Genomic DNA, 17,778 nt, shown 5'->3' with positions numbered 1-17,778 from the left:
AGAGAAGATCGATAGAGAATTTTCTAAACCCAGCCACAAGGGATCCAGCTACAGCACGTGAACATTACAAGACTTGCCTATGCAGATGATGTAGCACTAATGAGTAGTTCCAAAAGAGAATTAATCAGAATGATGCAAAATTACAAAACTGCTGAGAAAACAGAATTACATGTTAATGAAGAAAAGACAGAATACCTTCCCATAAGTAAGAAAACCAGAAGAGTTGCACCTCTGACTGTAGATGGATTCAATTTCAAGACTGTTGACCACTTCAAGTACCTAGGAAGTCTTTTTAGTAATAACAACAGAACAGATATAGAAATAGATGCCCGTTTATCAAAAGCAAACAAGACACTTTTTAGTTTCATCAAAATTCTGAGAAAAAGATCACTTAGCAGTAACTTCAAAATCCACTAATATCAATCGACCATTATACCTGTGATGTTATATGGATGTGAAACATTAATATTTAGAAAGAAAGATGAAGAAAAACTGTTAATATCTGAAAGAAAAGTACTATGGAAAATTTTTGGACCTGTATATGACGAAAATAACATGGAGTGGAGAATAAGAAGAAGTGAAGAATTAAGAGGGCTGTACAAACACTGTAACATCGTCGAAGTGCTCAAGAGGAGAAGGTTGAATTGGGCAGGCCATATAGCAAGAATGGCAGAGAACAGACTACCTAGAATGGCATTCAGCAGAACAATAGATGGAATGAGAGGAAGAGGGAGACCCAGAATCAGATGTTGGGGTAACATTCGGGAGGACACAACTAGGATGAACAGCAACAGCAACTGGACAAACAGCGCATTGGACAGGCAGAAGAGTAAGAGGCTTATAGAGCAGGCGTATGGTCGATAAGGCCCTTGCCACGTGTAAAGTAAAAAAAAAGTAAAGTAATTTTGCTACGACTAATACTACTCTCTCTGGATTCAGGAGGCTTCTTATCAGACCTATGGAGGGATTTCTCTATCCTAAAAACCCCACATGTGCAAGCGACACATACTCTGCTTTCCTAGTAGACGTTTCCTGTATGTAGTGCATATCTGGTTTACTACAAGGGGGGGGGGGGGGGGGTCCTATATATCTCTGCCAATAGCAGAGGTTGACAAATACGCATCCACAACCATAACAGAATCATCTGAGTCTCTGGCTTAAGCCTTCCATTCAGGTCCAAACCAGAAGACTGTGATCGGTTCTGGGAATGATGCAACAGAATGATAGCTCTGATTCTATCCTGTATCAGCTGAAACCATGCAATAGGCATCATTCGTGAAAACATGAGCCATGATTTGCAGTTGGATGTAGCCAGTGTGCTCACTCATTGCTGGCAGAGCCTTCTCCACATCTGCAATGAGACACCCCACCAAACCCTTCCTCCTCAGAAAGCAAATAGAATGCCCGCTGTTTCCCTGAGGTGCTCCATCTGCTGCCTTGACTCTCAGAAGACTGGCTTCAGTCCCAAGGGGCGAGGCGGCATGTGCTGGTTCGGATGTAGTTTTAGCAGGCAGCAAAGTCTCACACCAGTTTTTGAGGCATAAGGGGGGTGTGACGGTACGTCACATAAATATTGACATTTTTAGCGGTTATAAATCATAGTTTACATATTTTATGAATAAAATTAGTGTAAAAGATATAGTTTATGTTCTCGAAACAACTGATATGCAGCGATAGCATCTTTATTTAATGCCTGTGAAAATAAAAAAGTATCAAAAGAGACGAGATTGTACGGCCGAGGAGGAAGGACGTATTTTATGAGACACACACTGTTTTGTTTTGCTATACGGAAGGCAGTCATTGAGCGGCTACACATATTTTAAGTAAGTCATTTGTATTTATTGCTAAAATAAACTTGTTATTATTATTACAAAATGAATTTCTTTGTAATAGTTGTCACCTCAAATGCTCGCAGTGGCTAATTATTTTTTCAGTAATTTGCGCTGCGAAAAGCTCATATTCCTATGCAGCCTCTGGTTGGCCATTACGCGCTGAAGTATTAATTTATTTTTCAGTGTTAACAGTAAATGTAAATGCAAGAGATTTCATTATAAGAACCTTTTTAAATTGCAACAGATAATTAATTTACGTTAAAGTTCATGTTTTTAAACTATACAGATTCCACGAGTTCAGTAAGTTTTATCTTGGCCGCTCCATGGCAACAATCTAAATTCTCTCAAGCCTTGCTTTGCAATCAATAAATAGAAATTAACAAAATTACATTCAATTCAGTTACCGTCAACTATATTTTAGTCATCACGTTCAAAATCAAAAATTGGTACATGAATAACTGAGGCCCTTCAAGAACCCGTTTCATATTTACTTATGCACGTAAGAAGAAGTGATAAGAGAAGACAATATTCCTAAGAGAGAGAATCATGCTGATAAAATTGAAAATAAAAATATATATGTAATTTCCTTTTGTATATAACAAATAACTAATGACAACCGATGTCACAGGGGCCACCTTTTCTATCTTCTGGCCACAGATTCGCAATCCTGCCAGTGTTTGCCAGTCACTGACAGTAACTATCAACTGGCTGGGATTTGCCAATTGGGAACCACAGCAGTGTCATGAATGCCATACAACATTACAGGTTGCAGAGGTTCCGAAGCATTCGTCTAAGGTGCCCCAATGCCGCTGCAGCCATGGACAACATAACTTCCAGATGTTTATGAGTGGCGGGAAATTCCCCCTGCATCTGTACACAACAGGAACAATCCCTATCTATCTTTCATTAATAAACACTTGCCACCAGTTGGCGTGACACCAGAGAATCGAGCCCACTGATACATCATTGCATTAATACAATTTCCATTTTGCAAAAATGTTTTTATGCATAATAAGTTTCCAAATTGGGCTTCACCAGGAAATGTACACCAACAGTAACTGAAAACTGATTTTCAATATTCATATTCAGAGAATAAAGTTATTTCAAGTCATCTTTGATAAAGTAGTTCATATAGACATACTTCACTATGAAATAGCATTTATTAGATAATTTTTCATTTTCGCATTTATCACAAAATGCCAATTTTTCAGTTTGGTATCTATAAACCTAAAAGGGTGAGAAAGAGGGGTGGCAAGTGCAGAGATAGAGGTATATGTAGAATAAAGAGTACTAGAAACTTGTAGAATGAGACAAGTGGAGACTTAGGCTCAGTAGTAAAGAAAGTTTACCTGTGGAACTCAGACAGCAACAAATTTCTCCACTGATTTCACTTTATGCTTGTACACTTTTGTCTTTGATCAACTTCACAAACAATAACCCAACTGAGAAAGATGTGGAGACCTAGGTGGCTACTGCATATCGTCACAGTTCAAGTCGTCACAGTGCACAGTCGAAGAGGAAGAAGAAGGTTCTGCTGTTAGTTCTCATGGCAGAAGTGTAGTCCAGCAGTTGCAGGAAGTGCTGGGGAGTGAGTACCAGGTCACCAGCATTGTGAAGCCTAATGCAGGATTGGCTCAGGTGACTGTTAACATAGGGGGGTTATGTGGGGATTTTACGAAAGAGGATCAGGTAGTGATTGTGGGTGGGGCTGGTAATAGTATTGATAGGGATGGGGAGTATGACATAGATGGTGACCTGGAACAGGTAGCCACTCAGACTGGCAACACGAATGTGCATTTCGTGGAACTGTTTCAGCGTCACGATCGGCCTCATCTTAATACAGCCGTCAAGCGTAATAACATGAGACTTGGGGGTGTGCTGATAACAGAAAGCATGGGTCACATTTCAGTGGTGTTGGTGGAGTCTATCAGCAGGACGGGGTTCACTAGACATGGCCTGCACCTCAACAGGTATGGGAAGGGGAGGTTGGCAAAGCTTATAGGTGACACCATAGGTGGGGTCGGTGGGATCACTCATGGGAAAATTGCTGCAGTAGTGGGTGTTAGAGCTGCACCTTTTTAGATTGAAGTCAGCTGATAGGTATTCCTGCTTAAGGGAAGTCTCTCTAACAAAGGAACTACTTTTGACAAAGCTTAGGTATCCGAGTAATGAGGGAATTAGTATATTTCATCAAAATATACAAGGTATTAGAGATAAAGTTAGTGAACTGCTTATAGATGTTGACACTGAAATTATTGGTATATCTGAGCACTTCTTAAATAAGGAGATAATTCAGAGGCTTCCTTTACCAGGATACAGGTTGGTTGGCAGCTTTTCTAGGAGCTCTTTGCTGTGTGGGTGAGTAGCCCCGTATGTGAAAAACGGCATCCCATTTTAGTCAATTGATGTTTCAAAGTACTGCACTGAAAAGGTGTTTGAATGTTGTGCAGGTGTGGTTAAATTTAATGGAGCTAAACTTCTAACTTGTTATTTATAGATCAGCAGACTCCGATTTCACAACATTTTTGCTAAAGCTAGAGGAGGTTCTTGGTTCACTTTATAGGAAATACAAAAAGTTAGTTATATGTGGTGACTTCAATATTATTTGTATAAGTGATTGTGCAAGGAAGAGGATGCTGGTAGACCACCTCAATTCATATAAGCTTATGCAAACCGTATTCTTTCCAACGAGAGTGCAAGGGAAAAGTAGAACAAGCATAGACAACATTTTTGTTCATTCCTCATTAGCAAAAAGGTGAATGGCCTTTCAGATCATGATGCACAAATTTTAACTCTAAAAGATTTTTGTGTTGCAACAAGTGTTAAATATAGTCATCAGCTGTTTAGGAAAGCTGATCCAGTTGCTGTAGAGACCTTTGTAAAGCTCATAAAGGAACAAGAGTGGTAAGATGTTTATAGCACTGATACAGTAGATGATAAATATAAAGCTTTTCTCAAGACTTTTCTCGTGCTCTTTGAAAGTTGCTTTCCATTAGAACGTTCAAAACAGGGTACTAGCACAAACAGGCAGCCTGGGTGGCTGACTAGAGGGATAAGAATATAATAATTATATCAAAACGTTAGAAACAGTCAAAATCTAAATGCAGCAGCCCATTACAAACAGTATTGTAAGGTGCTTAAAAATGTTATTAGGAAGGCAAAAAGTATGTGGTATGCAGATAGAATAGCTAAGTCTCAGGATAAAATTAAAACCATATGGTCAGTTGTAAAGGAAGTGGCTGGTCTGCAGAGACAGGTCGAGAATATAGAATCAGTGCATAGTGGGAATGTCCGTGTTACTTATAAGTCACATGTAAGTACAGTATTTAATAATCACTTCCTGAACATAGCAGGTGAACTAAATAGAAACCTAGTCCCAACAGGGAATCACATATTGCTCTTAGAAAAAAGTGTTCCGAGACTGTTACCTGAAATGCTCCTCCATGATACTGACAAGAGGGAGATTGAGTTAATAATTAAATCACTAAAGACCAAGAACTCTCATGGATATGACGGGGTATCTAGCAGAATACTGAAGTATTGTTCTATGTATGCTAGGCCAGTACTTAGCCATATCTGTAACTTTTCCTTTAGGAGTGGTCGGTTTCCTGACCGATTAAAATACTCGGTAGTGAAGCCACGTTATAAAAAGGGAGACATTGGTAATGTTGACAATTTTAGACCTATTTCTATGCCATCGGTGTTTGCTAAAGTTATCGAGAAGGTTGTATATACAAGGTTACTGGAGCATTTAAATTCACATCATTTGTTGTCAAATGTACAGTTTGGTTTTATAAATGGTTTAACAACTGAAAATGCTATATTCTCTTTTCTCTGTGAGGTTTTGGACGGATTAAATAAAAGGTTGTGAATGCTAGGTGTTTTCTTTGATTTTTTTCTGTGAGGTTTTGGACGGATTAAATAAAAGGTTGTGAATGCTAGGTGTTTTCTTTGATTTAACGAAGGCTTTTGACTGTTGACTATGTAGTTCATGAGATACGTTCGTGGCTTGTGGAAAATAATTTGATGCTAAATCACAGTAAGACTCAGTTTTTACATTTTCTAACTCACAATTCAACAAGAACCGATATTTTGATCAGACAGAATGGGCATATTATAAGCGAGACGGAACAGTTCAAGTTCCTAGGCGTTCGGATAGATAGTAAGCTGTTGTGGAAAGCCCATGTCCAGGATCTTGTTCAGAAACTAAATCCTGCTTTATTTACCATTACAACTGTCATTCTGCAACTGAGTGTGAGCTGATCTGAAACTCTCTGGCAAGATTAAAATTGTGTGCCAAACTAGGACTCAAACTTGGGACCTTTGGCTTTCACAGGGCAAGATATTTCAGGCACACTTCTTGTATGCCTGGAACAGCCCACCCGCAAAGACAAAGTTCTGGTTTAGAGTCCTCATATGGTACACAATCTCTCACAGAATTTCACTGTCATAATTGACCTGACATCCAAGATAGATTTCACTGACATATTGAAACACAATTTCATATTACAAACTGTCTTGTCAAAAAATTTCTGCTATTTGACAGTATCTCCTAGTCCATGATGCAACACACACTTAGTGTTAAGTCTGGTGATGCTTCAAGTACCACACTCAAATGTATGGAGAAACCAACCCTGAACAAATTATTCTGTCGTTACTTGTTGGGTGGGCTTTACTATTTGAAAAAAGTTATCTTCTTTATTTGCATCTTACTGGACACCAGGGAGAGTGTCATTAACAAAGCTGAGACCAAACATTTTACTGTGCATTAATCCTTGATCAGTAAAACATCATTAATATTCTTCAATGGAAGCCCTCACATATACACTGTATCATCACATTCAGGCACATGTATGAAGGCGTGTTGAAAAGCAATGCCTCTCTTTTATTTATGTGAAAACTCTTAAAGCTTATAAAATGCATACCACACCTTTATTTTTCAAGTCTATATATTTGCAGCCCTCTGCCAGTAGAGGACTCCACATCATATCTGTAATATGTTGGTGTGTAGTGTCAGTGCAAGAGGAACAGCATGCTGTAATCAAGTTTTGAATCGAAAGAGTTTGTCCACACATGAAACACCCTCTTCTTCAGCATGACAATGCCATACCACACATAAGCACTGTGACATCTGCAACAATCTGACACCTTGTGTTTACTGCATTTATTATCCAGAGGTGAAGTTGGGGCTCCTTCAACAATGTCAGATGTCTAAAGGGTGACCACAGGGCTCCTAACAACAAATCCATTAGCAACCGAATCTGTATTAATGACACCACACATTACTACATGCACAAGATGGAACAAGGAATAACTGTTCAAGCGATAAGCAATACAATAACAATGATAAATGCCAATCAAGTATATCACATTATTGCTCACTGAAGGTCAGCCTAGGCAACTCAGTGCTTCTCACACAGCAAGAATTAAGATGCAAGACAACAGTGGCAAAAGGCAGACTTCTCGTACTTTATTAGATTCTGAGTCACAGTCATGCTTCACATCGGAAGCATGGGCAAAACACCTCACCCTTCAAAGGTGGCACAGCCGGGTACCGATTCAATGAGTAGGTGCAACCTTCTCAGAAACAAGAACACCATGTCTCTATACAAATGGGGTCCAGCACAAGCAACTTCATGTTGTCTGTCAAATGTTTAGTTTTGCCCAACATAACATACGTCTTGACAGAACAAATAATTGATCCCAGTTGGAACTTGCCAAATACACGACTTGCTGATCCAGAGTTTTGGTTACCTGGCGAGATGGACACATTGCTAGGAGCAGAATGTTGTCCGCTAAGGACTATCTCCATAGGAGCTGATCATCCCACACTTCAGGAGACAGAACTAAGTTAGTAACACAATATCAGGCCAGTATCAAACAGCAGAGCACACTACTTCATCGCAGCAGTTGGTCATGTAAAAACTGACTGCCTATATCATCTGCAGCACGGGCCCAAGTGGACGGTCCCCACTCAAAATATGCAGCCTTGTGTATTGGTTGTAGTATGCTGGATGGCAGGTATCAACAAACTGATCACTCACTGGGAAAAATGTGTTTGTTGCCAGGGTGACTATGTTGAGAAAAATACTTTAACCTGAAGCACAAAGATGCAGAATGTTTATAGAAAGCTTTAAGAGATTTCATATAAAAAATGCAGAGGTACCATTTTTCAGCATGCCCTCGTAAGTGTTAGTGGCAACACACTTTTGAGTACAAATTATAAAAGCAACGTTCACCAATCTTTCTAACTAAAAGTTCCATCACTCCATCCTTTTGTCCAATGTTCACATTCAACTGGCCAACAAGGCAACCACAAGTTTCAAATTGCTATATTCTGGGAGGAATGAATATGTTTATATATTTCCTCTCCAGTATGGTAGATCCTACAGCCCCAAAGAATTTTTGTTTCTTCCTGAAGAGTATGTCCATGAAACAAAGACATCCAGAATTACTGTATAGATGGTTATGTGGTAGCAATATTATAAATACACTTAGGAAGTTTGTTACTAGGAGAAAAATTTAAGGCTTTATAGAACATATCTGTTAGTTTATTTGGTGTTGTAGTTGGAAGATCTGTTTGATTGCAGCACTGCACACTAGTCTATTCCATGCAACCCTCTTTATCTCTGAATAACTACTGCAACCCACATCCATTTGAACCTTCTTACTGTACTCATGCCAAGGTGTCCCCCCCCCCCCCCCCCCCCCTCCTCCCAATTTTTACTCCCCAAGCTTCCCTCCATTACTAAACTGACAATTCTTTGATGTTGATGCCTCTGGATGTGTGCTACGGGTCTATCCCTTCTTTCAATCAAACTGTGCCATAGATTTCTTTCTTCCCCTGCTTGACCCAGTACCACTTCATCAGTTACGCAAACTACCAAACTAATCTTCAGAATTCTTCTGTAGCTTGACAGTTCAAAAGTTTTTATGAAATAATACCTTAAACAGCAAGAGCATACATTTTTCACTCTCTTTTAGGTACAGTCAGATATTTAAAATTTTCGACAGCATTCTGTGACTGGAGCACAGCAATTGGTATAAAATGCTAAAAATCAAATAAAAACAGTCTCGACCACGTTTTCAGATTTTCTGTTTGCTAGGAACCAGTTTCGGCGCTTTCCTCAGACAGTCTTCAGGCTTTTCACTGCCATTATGGCTGCTGATGGCAGCAGCCACAGTGAGATCCGTAAAACCAGTGACAATCATACTCCTACAGATATCACTCTGTTTACCAGCACCAGCAGCCATAATGATGGTGAAAAGCCTGAAGATGGTATGAAACAAGGGCCAAAACTGGTACACACAAAAAATCTGAAAACACAATCAAATGGTTCAAATGGCTCTGAGCACTATGGGACTTAAAATATGAGGTCATCAGTCCCCTAGAACTTAGAACTACTTAAACCTAACTCACCTAAGGACATCACACACATCCATGCCTGAGGCAGGATTTGAACCTGCGACCGTAGCAGCCGCGCAGTTCCGGACTGAAGCGCCTAGAACCGCTCTGCCACTGTGTCAGGCAAAAAACAATCAAGACCGTTTTTATTGGAGTTTTAACAGTCAGGTGTGATGGTGTGAGATGTGTTTACATGATTGCTATTGATTTTAGGTTACTTTGTGTTAATACTATTATGAAATTTATTGATTAATTCAAATCTGTACCCATGATTATGTGCAGCTGCCTTTGTGATATCTGTACTGTTTCAATGATATGCAACAATTGCGTTCACAACATAGTTCTCAAAGGTGGTATAGACTGTTAATCTCAGTTTTTAAATATGCAGTCGCATATAGTTGAGGTAAAACAGCACTCATGACTTTGGCCTATCTTTAAATTGTGTACATAGTATCTGTAAAAACTATTTCTAAAGCCACACCCATAATGTAAATATTCGATATTTTGCAAAGAAGTTTAATTAATGTTGATGCTGCAATACATTTTCTAGCAAAATTGTTGTTGTTGTTGTCTTCAGTCCTGAGACTGGTTTGATGCAGCTCTCCATGCTACTCTATCCCGTGCAAGCTGCTTCATCTCCCAGTACCTACTGCAACTTACATCCTTCTGAATCTGCTTAGTGTATTCATCTCTCGGTCTCCCTCTACGATTTTTACCCTCCACGCTGCCCTCCAATGCTAAATTTGTGATCCCTTGATGCCTCAAAACATGTCCTACCAACCAATTCCTTCTTCTAGTCAAGTTGTGCCACAAACTTCTCTTCTCCCCAATCCTATTCAATACCTCCTCATTAGTTACGTGATCTATCCACCTTATCTTCAGCATTCTTCTGTAGCACCACATTTCGAAAGCTTCTATTCTCTTCTTGTCCAAACTAGTTATCGTCCATGTTTCACCTCCATACATGGCTACACTCCAAACAAATACTTTCAGAAACGACTTCCTGATACATAAATCTATATTCGATGTTAACAAATTTCTCTTCTTCAGAAACGCTTTCCTTGCCATTGCCAGTCTACATTTTATATCCTCTCTACTTCGACCATCATCAGTTATTTTACTTCCTAAATAGCAAAACTCCTTTACTACTTTAATTGTCTCATTTCCTAATCTAATTCCCTCAGCATCACCCGACTTAATTTGACTACATACCATTATCCTCGTTTTGCTTTTGTTGATGTTCATCTTATATCCTCCTTTCAAGACACTGTCCATTCCGTTCAACTGCTCTTCCAAGTCCTTTGCCGTCTCTGATAGAATTACAATGTCATCGGCGAACCTCAAAGTTTTTACTTCTTCTCCATGAATTTTAATACCTACTCCAAATTTTTCTTTTGTTTCCTTTACTGATCCTCCCCGAGGTCCGCATCTACCAGTTTTTCCATTCGTCTGTTAAGAATTCGCATTAGTATTTTGCAGCTGTGACTTATTAAACTGATAGTTCGGTAATTTTCACATCTGTCAACACCTGCTTTCTTTGGGATTGGAATTATTATATTCTTCTTGAAGTCTGAGGGTATTTCGCCTGTCTCATACATCTTGCTCACCAGCTGGTAGAGTTTTGTCATGACTGGCTCTCCCAAGGCCGTCAGTAGTTCTAATGGAATGTTGTCTATTCCCGGGGTCTTGTTTTGACTCAGGTCTTTCAGTGATCTGTCAAACTCTTCACGCAGAATCGTATCTCCCATTTCGTCTTCATCTACATCCTCTTCCATTTCCATAATATAGTCTTCAAGTACGTCGCCCTTTTATAAACCTTCTATATACACCTTTCACCTTTCCGCCTTCCCTTCTTTGCTTAGAACTGGGTTTCCATCTGAGCTCTTGATATTCATACAAGTGGCTCTCTTTTCTACAAAGGTCTCTTTAATTTTCCTGTAGGCAGTATCTATCTTACCACTAGTGAGATAAGCTTCTACATCCTTACATTTGTCCTCTAGCCATCTCTGCTTAGACATTTTGCACTTCCTGTCGATCTCATTTTTGAGACGTTTGTATTCCTTTTTGCCTGCTTCATTTACTGCATTTTTATATTTTCTCCTTTCATCAATTAAATTCAATATTTCTTCTGTTACCCAAGGATTTCTAGCAGCCCTCGTCTTTTTACCTACTTTATCCTCTGCTGCCTTCACTACTTCATTCCTCAGAGCTACCCATTCTTCTTCTACTGTGTTTCTTTCCCCCATTCCTGTCAATTGTTCCCTTATACTCTCCTTGAAACTCTGTACAACCTCTGGTTCTTTCAGTTTATCCAGGTCCCATCTCCTTAAATTAGCACCTTTTTATAGTTTCTTCAGTTTTAATCTACAGGTCATAACCAATAGATTGTGGTCAGAGTCCACATCTGCCCCTGGAAATGTCCTACAATTTAAAACCTGATTCCTAAATCTCTGTCTTACCATTATATAATCTATCTGATACCTTTTAGTATCTCCAGGATTCTTCCATGTATACAACCTTCTTTTATGATTCTTGAACCAAGTGTTAGCTATGATTAAGTTATGCTCTCTGCAAAATTCTGCCAGACGGCTTCCTCTTTCATTTCTTAGCCCCAATCCATAATCACCTACTATGTTTCCTTCTCTCCCTTTTCCTACTGACGAATTTCAGTCACCCATGACTATTAAATTTTCGTCTCCCTTCACTACTTGAATAATTTCTTTCATCTCATCATATATTTCATCAATTTCTTCATCATCTGCAGAGCTAGTTGGCATATAAACTTGTACTACTGTAGTAGGCATGGGCTTCGTGTCTATCTTGGCCACAATAGTGCGTTCACTATGCTGTTTGTAGTAGCTTACCCGCACTCCAATTTTTTTATTCATTATTAAACTTACTCCTGCATTACCCCTATTTGATTTTGTGTTTATAACCCTGTAGTCACCTGACCATAAGTCTTGTTCCTCCTGCCACCGAACTTCACTAATTCTCACTATATTTAACTTTAACGTATCCATTTCCCTTTTTAAATTTTCTAACCTACCTGCCCGATTAAGGGATCTGACATAGCCAGAATGGAGCAAGAGTCAACACTGTGGCTAACTTTTGCAATGTTGCCACTAATGAAACAAATATGCATCTCTGAACAAATCTTTGAAAGAATCTGAAACTAATAAAGTAAATTTCATAGCCAAAATAGTGACTGGTCACTCATTTGGATTAACATCAGGTGACATACAAGTTCACTAACAAGTGTTCATATACAACGAGTGTGTATCACACAGTTCCAAGAATTCAGAAGCAAAGGAATAGCTAATTGTCAGGCTGCTTGCATATGTGCTTCCAGTAAGAAAACAAATGTGATCTACCAGGAGGTTCCTCTATCATGAATCTGAGAGGGGTTATGACAGTTGCATCAAGAACTTTATTGTGCCTCACATTAATACTTCTTATGCAAAGACATTTCTACTACTATTAGTACTACTACTGGCCTGTCCTACCCACTTTGGCAAGAAGGGCTTCCACATTTGATATGAGCTCACACCTGCTCAATGGAGAAGTTGTTGCGGTTGTTGTTGTTGTTGCGGTCTTCAGTCTTGAGACTGGTTTGATGCAGCTATCCATGCTACTCTATCCTGCGCAAGCTTCTTCATCTCCCCGTACCTACTGTAACCTACATACTTCTGTATCTCTTTGGTGTATTCACCTCTTGGTTTCCCTCTACGATTTTTACCCTCCACGCTGCACTCCAACACCAAATTGGTGATCCCTTGATGCCTCAGAACATGTCCTACCAACCGATCCCTTCTTCTAGTCAAGTTATGCCACAAACTCCTCTTCTCCCCAATTCTATTCAGTACCTCCTCATTAGTTATGTGATCTACCCATCTAATCTTCAGCATTCTTCTGTAGCACCACATTTTGAAAGAGTCTATTCTCTTCTTGTCCAAACTAGTTATCGTCCATGTTTCACTTCCATACATGGCTACGCTCCATACAGATACTTTCAGAAATGACTTCCTGACACTTAAACCAGTACTCGATGTTAACAAATTTCTCTTCTTCAGGAACGCTTTCCTTGCCATTGTCAGTGTACATTTTATATCCTCTCTACTTCAACCATCATCAGTGATTTTGCTCCCCAAATAGCAAAACTCCTTTACTACTTGAAGTGTCTCATTCCCTCAGCATCACCTGACTTAATTCGACTACATTCCATTATCCTCGTTTTGCTTTTGTTGATGTTCATCTTATACCCTCCTTTCATGACACTGTCCATTCCGTTCAACTGCTCTTCCAAGTCCTTTGCTGTCTCTTACAGATTTACAATGTTATTGGCGAAACTCAAAGTTTTTATTTCTTCTGTTTCTTTTGTTTCCTTCCCTGCTTGCTCAATGTACAGATTGAATAACATCAGGGATAGGCTACAACCCTGTCTCACTCCCTTCCCAACCACTGCTTCCCTTTCGTGCCTCTCGACGTTATTCCTATGAACGTCAAGTAGGTAATACCATGTAACAGTGGCAGGTAAAATCTAGATATTTTATTTACACTCACTTTAATAACAATTTTTGAGGAATTGGCAGAACGAAACAAAGGAAAGGAAAAAGAAGACGTTTATGTTACCCAAGATTATGCAGTATTGCTGTTATGTGTTCCCAAGCTATCACCATATTAGCTATTATACTGAGTTCACATTCTTATACTGGCATGGATTACAGCTAATATTTTTGGAATTCTACTGGTTGCTTATTGGAAATGGATGCAGCAGTCACTGCACACCTTTCTGCACAAGAGTTAAGGAAGTCCGATCCAAATGCGGGTTTGACTTCTGCCCAGTATTAACTGAGTGAAAGCTGCTTATTCTTGGGAATAAACTAATATTGTTAACAAGAAATGACAGTAAGGAATATATACATATTGAGAGGCCAATGTCTAACTACCCTGACTCGTGAACAGGGGTCGACAAGAGGTTTGTGGACTTACACCACTTATTGCCCAAACTGCCCTCGGGAACGGTGTAGCAAGATGTGTATATACATCCTCAGCAGTGAAAGGGGTAGAACTGCATGTGAAAATACGCAACTAACAAACTAAGCTAGAATTTATTGTCAGAAGAAAAAATAAAGAAATGACAATTTTTTGCCAATACAAAGTCTCGAAAACTTCCAGTAAGAGTTATGTTTCTACAATGATCAAGACTGATAACATTTTGAAAGTAGACTATTAACTTTTGCTTAAGATTTTTAAAATTCTAATTTTAGTCCAAAGAAAAAAGCCTCCTGCTTTAAAATTACAAAGTGTGATAGAAACCAGATATTAATCTTAGAATTATTATTCACTACAAAACAGAATGTTTACAAGCTTTTACCACAAACAACTTTAGTGTAGCACAACAAGTACTGTATCTCATGAAAAAACACAACTGTTTCTCATATTCTAAGTAACCAGAACCACTGACCTGGTGTTCACATTTATTTGTTTACTCTGTGGCATTTAATTGGAAAAAGTAGGGTACGGTGCTTCTGTAAACCACTGTTGGGTGATGTTACGACTGCTCAAGTGTTGTTCAGCACTGAACACATGGGCAATCTGGTGTGCTGTCATCTGTCAGTGGTATACTCAAAGTAGATTAACACCCAACTGCTGACATATTAGTCAATACTTACAGTGGTGGTTTTTCTGGCACTGTGATACCTATAATACACACTTTTCACTAGCAGAAGCTGAATTGGTCACCCACCCCACCCAGATTTACTGTCCTGTTTGCCACATGTGTGACTGTTATTCAGATTTATTAAGTTGGGTTGGGTTGTTTGGGGGAAGAGACCAAACTGCGAGGTCATCGGTCTCATCGTATTAGGGAAGGATGGGAAGGAAGTCAGCCGCGCCGTTTCAAAGAAACCATCACGGCATTTGCCTGGAGCGATTTAGGGAAATCACAAAAAACCCAAATCAGGATGGCTGGATGCGGGATTGAACCGTCGTCCTACCTAATTCAAGTCCAGTGTGCTAACCACTGCGCCATCTTGCTTGGTGTTTATTAAGTACTTCTTCAGAATGAATATGTTACCAATCACTTTCTTAATTATGTATTCTCAGTCTCATTTCATAGAGCTAGAGTGCGTTTAGCTGTGTGTTCTACGTGAGTGTGCATAATCTGTAAATAGAGATATTTTTTGTGAATGAGGCCTTGAAGTGGAGCACACAACAACATCATTTTTGCAATTTCTTTTTATTTTTCAGTAAAGTACAAATTAATAAAAGTTGCACACACAAAAAACAACTTACACAGTTTTTTTTTCCAATTTTCCACATAAATAAACCTGAAAAATTACATTCACTTTTGTTTTCTTTCTTTTTCATTAGTTTTGGAACAAGTGAAGATCTTTTGTTGGTTGATTTATTTTTGTTTCTGACACACACACACACACACACACACACACACACACACACACACACACACACACACACACACAAAGCTCATATGATGCAAAGTGAAAGTGAAAATGATGTGTTGTGGATCCTATTTGCACTATATAGGAACTACATTCGCTCACATATACTTAAGTTTTGAATAATTATGATAGATGAAACTGTCAAAACAAAGAAATGTGTTTTAATAGATTCAAAATACTGGACTGGAGATGCAAACACAGTTTTTTTTTAAAACATATTTGGAAGTAAAAATTGCAGAAGTTACTGGTAGCAATCTTATTCGAAAACAGGAATGTATATACTTACAGCAGAAATGGAATAGAAGTGGTTGTGAGTCATGTAGCTAACATAAGGTCTGATGACTTCAGGTCGCACGTTATAAATATTTCATTTACCGAGCTGATTGGCGGACTATCCAGTATGAAGGCTATCTATAATACAACTGTTCCATCTACATCTGCACCTACATCTACATCCATACTCTGCAAGCCACCTGACAGTGTGTTGCGCAGGGTACCCTGAGCACATCTATCAGTTCTCCCTTCTATTCCAGTCTCGCATTGTTCGTGGAAAAGAAGGATTGTCGGTATGCTTCTGTGTGGGCTCTAATCTCTCTGATTTTATCCTCATGGTCTCTTCGTGAGATATACGTAGGAGGGAGCAATATACTGTTTGAATCTTCGGTGAAGGTATGTTCTCGAAACTTTAACAAAAGCCCGTACCGAGGTACTGAGCGTCTGTCCTGCAGAGTCTTCCACTGGGGTTTATCTATCATCTCCGTAACGCTTTTGCGAATACTAAATGATCCTGTAACGCAGCGTGCTGCTCTCCGTTGGATCTTCTCTATCTCTTCTATCAACCCTATCTGGCATGGATCCCACACTGTTGAGCAGTATTCAAGCAGTGGGCGAACAAGCGTACTGTAACCTACTTCCTTTGTTTTCGGATTGCATTTGGCTTAGGATTTATCCAATGAATCTCAGTCTGGCATCTGCTTTACCGACGATCAACTTTATATGATCATTCCATCTAAAGTCACTCCTAATGCGTACTCCCAGATAATTTATGGAATTAACTGCTTCCAGTTACTGACCTGCTATTTTGTAGCTAAATGATAAGGGAAGTATCTTTCTATGTATTCGCAGCACATTACACTTGTCTACATTGAGATTCAATTGCCATTCCCTGCACCATGCGTCAATTCGCTGCAGATCCTCCTGCATTTCAGTACAATTTTCCATTGTTACAACCTCTCGATACACCACAGCATCATCCGCAAAAAGCCTCAGTGAACTTCTGATGTCATCCACAAGGTCATTTACGTATATTGTGAACAGCAATGGTCCTATGACACTCCCCTGCGGCACCCCTGAAATCACTCTTACTTCGAAAGACTTTTCTCCATTAAGATTGAGGTGCTGCGTTCTGTTACCTAGGAACTCTTCAATCCAATCACACAACTGGTTTGATAGTCCATATTCTGTTACTTTGCTCATTAAATGACTGTGGGGAACTGTATCGAACACCTTCAGGAAGTCAAGAAACATGGCAGCTACCTGGGAACCCCTGTCTATGGCCCTCTGAGTCTCGTGAACGAATAGCGCGAGCTGGGTTTCACACGACCGTCTTTTTCGAAACCCATGCTGATTCTTACAGAGTAGATTTCTAGTCTCCAGAAAAGACATTATACTCAAACATAATACGTGTTCCAAAATTCTACAACTGATCGACGTTAGAGATATAGGTCTATAGTTGTGCACATCTGTTCGACGTCCCTTCTTGAAAACGGGGATGACCTGTGCCCTTTTCCAATCCTTTGGAATGCTACGCTCTTCTAGAGACCTACGGTACACCGCTGCAAGAAGGGGGGCAAATTCCTTCGCATACTCTGTGTAAAATCGAACTGGTATCCCATCAGGTCCAGCGGCCTTTCCTCTTTTGAGCGATTTTAAATGTTTCTCAATCCGTCTGTCGTCTATTTCGATATCTACCATTTTGTCATCTGTGCGACAATCTAGAGAAGGAACTACAGTGCAGTCTTCCTCTGTGAAACAGCTTTGGAAAAAGACATTTAGTATTTCGGCCTTTAGTCTGTCGACC

At 39.5% G+C, this 17,778-nt stretch overlaps 1 protein-coding gene across 1 annotated transcript in view; it reads right to left on the bottom strand.

Annotated features, from left to right (window-relative positions):
• Positions 1-17,778, bottom strand: part of LOC126281955 (nonsense-mediated mRNA decay factor SMG5) — a 318,742-nt gene that overhangs the window by 165,239 nt on the left and 135,725 nt on the right. The window lies entirely within an intron of this gene.

Source organism: Schistocerca gregaria, chromosome 7 (assembly GCF_023897955.1).
Source record: "Schistocerca gregaria isolate iqSchGreg1 chromosome 7, iqSchGreg1.2, whole genome shotgun sequence".
NCBI classification, from domain to species: Eukaryota; Metazoa; Arthropoda; class Insecta; order Orthoptera; family Acrididae; genus Schistocerca; species Schistocerca gregaria.
The sequence above is the reverse complement of the archived record's forward strand: the minus strand, read 5'-3'. Positions and strand labels throughout refer to the sequence as shown.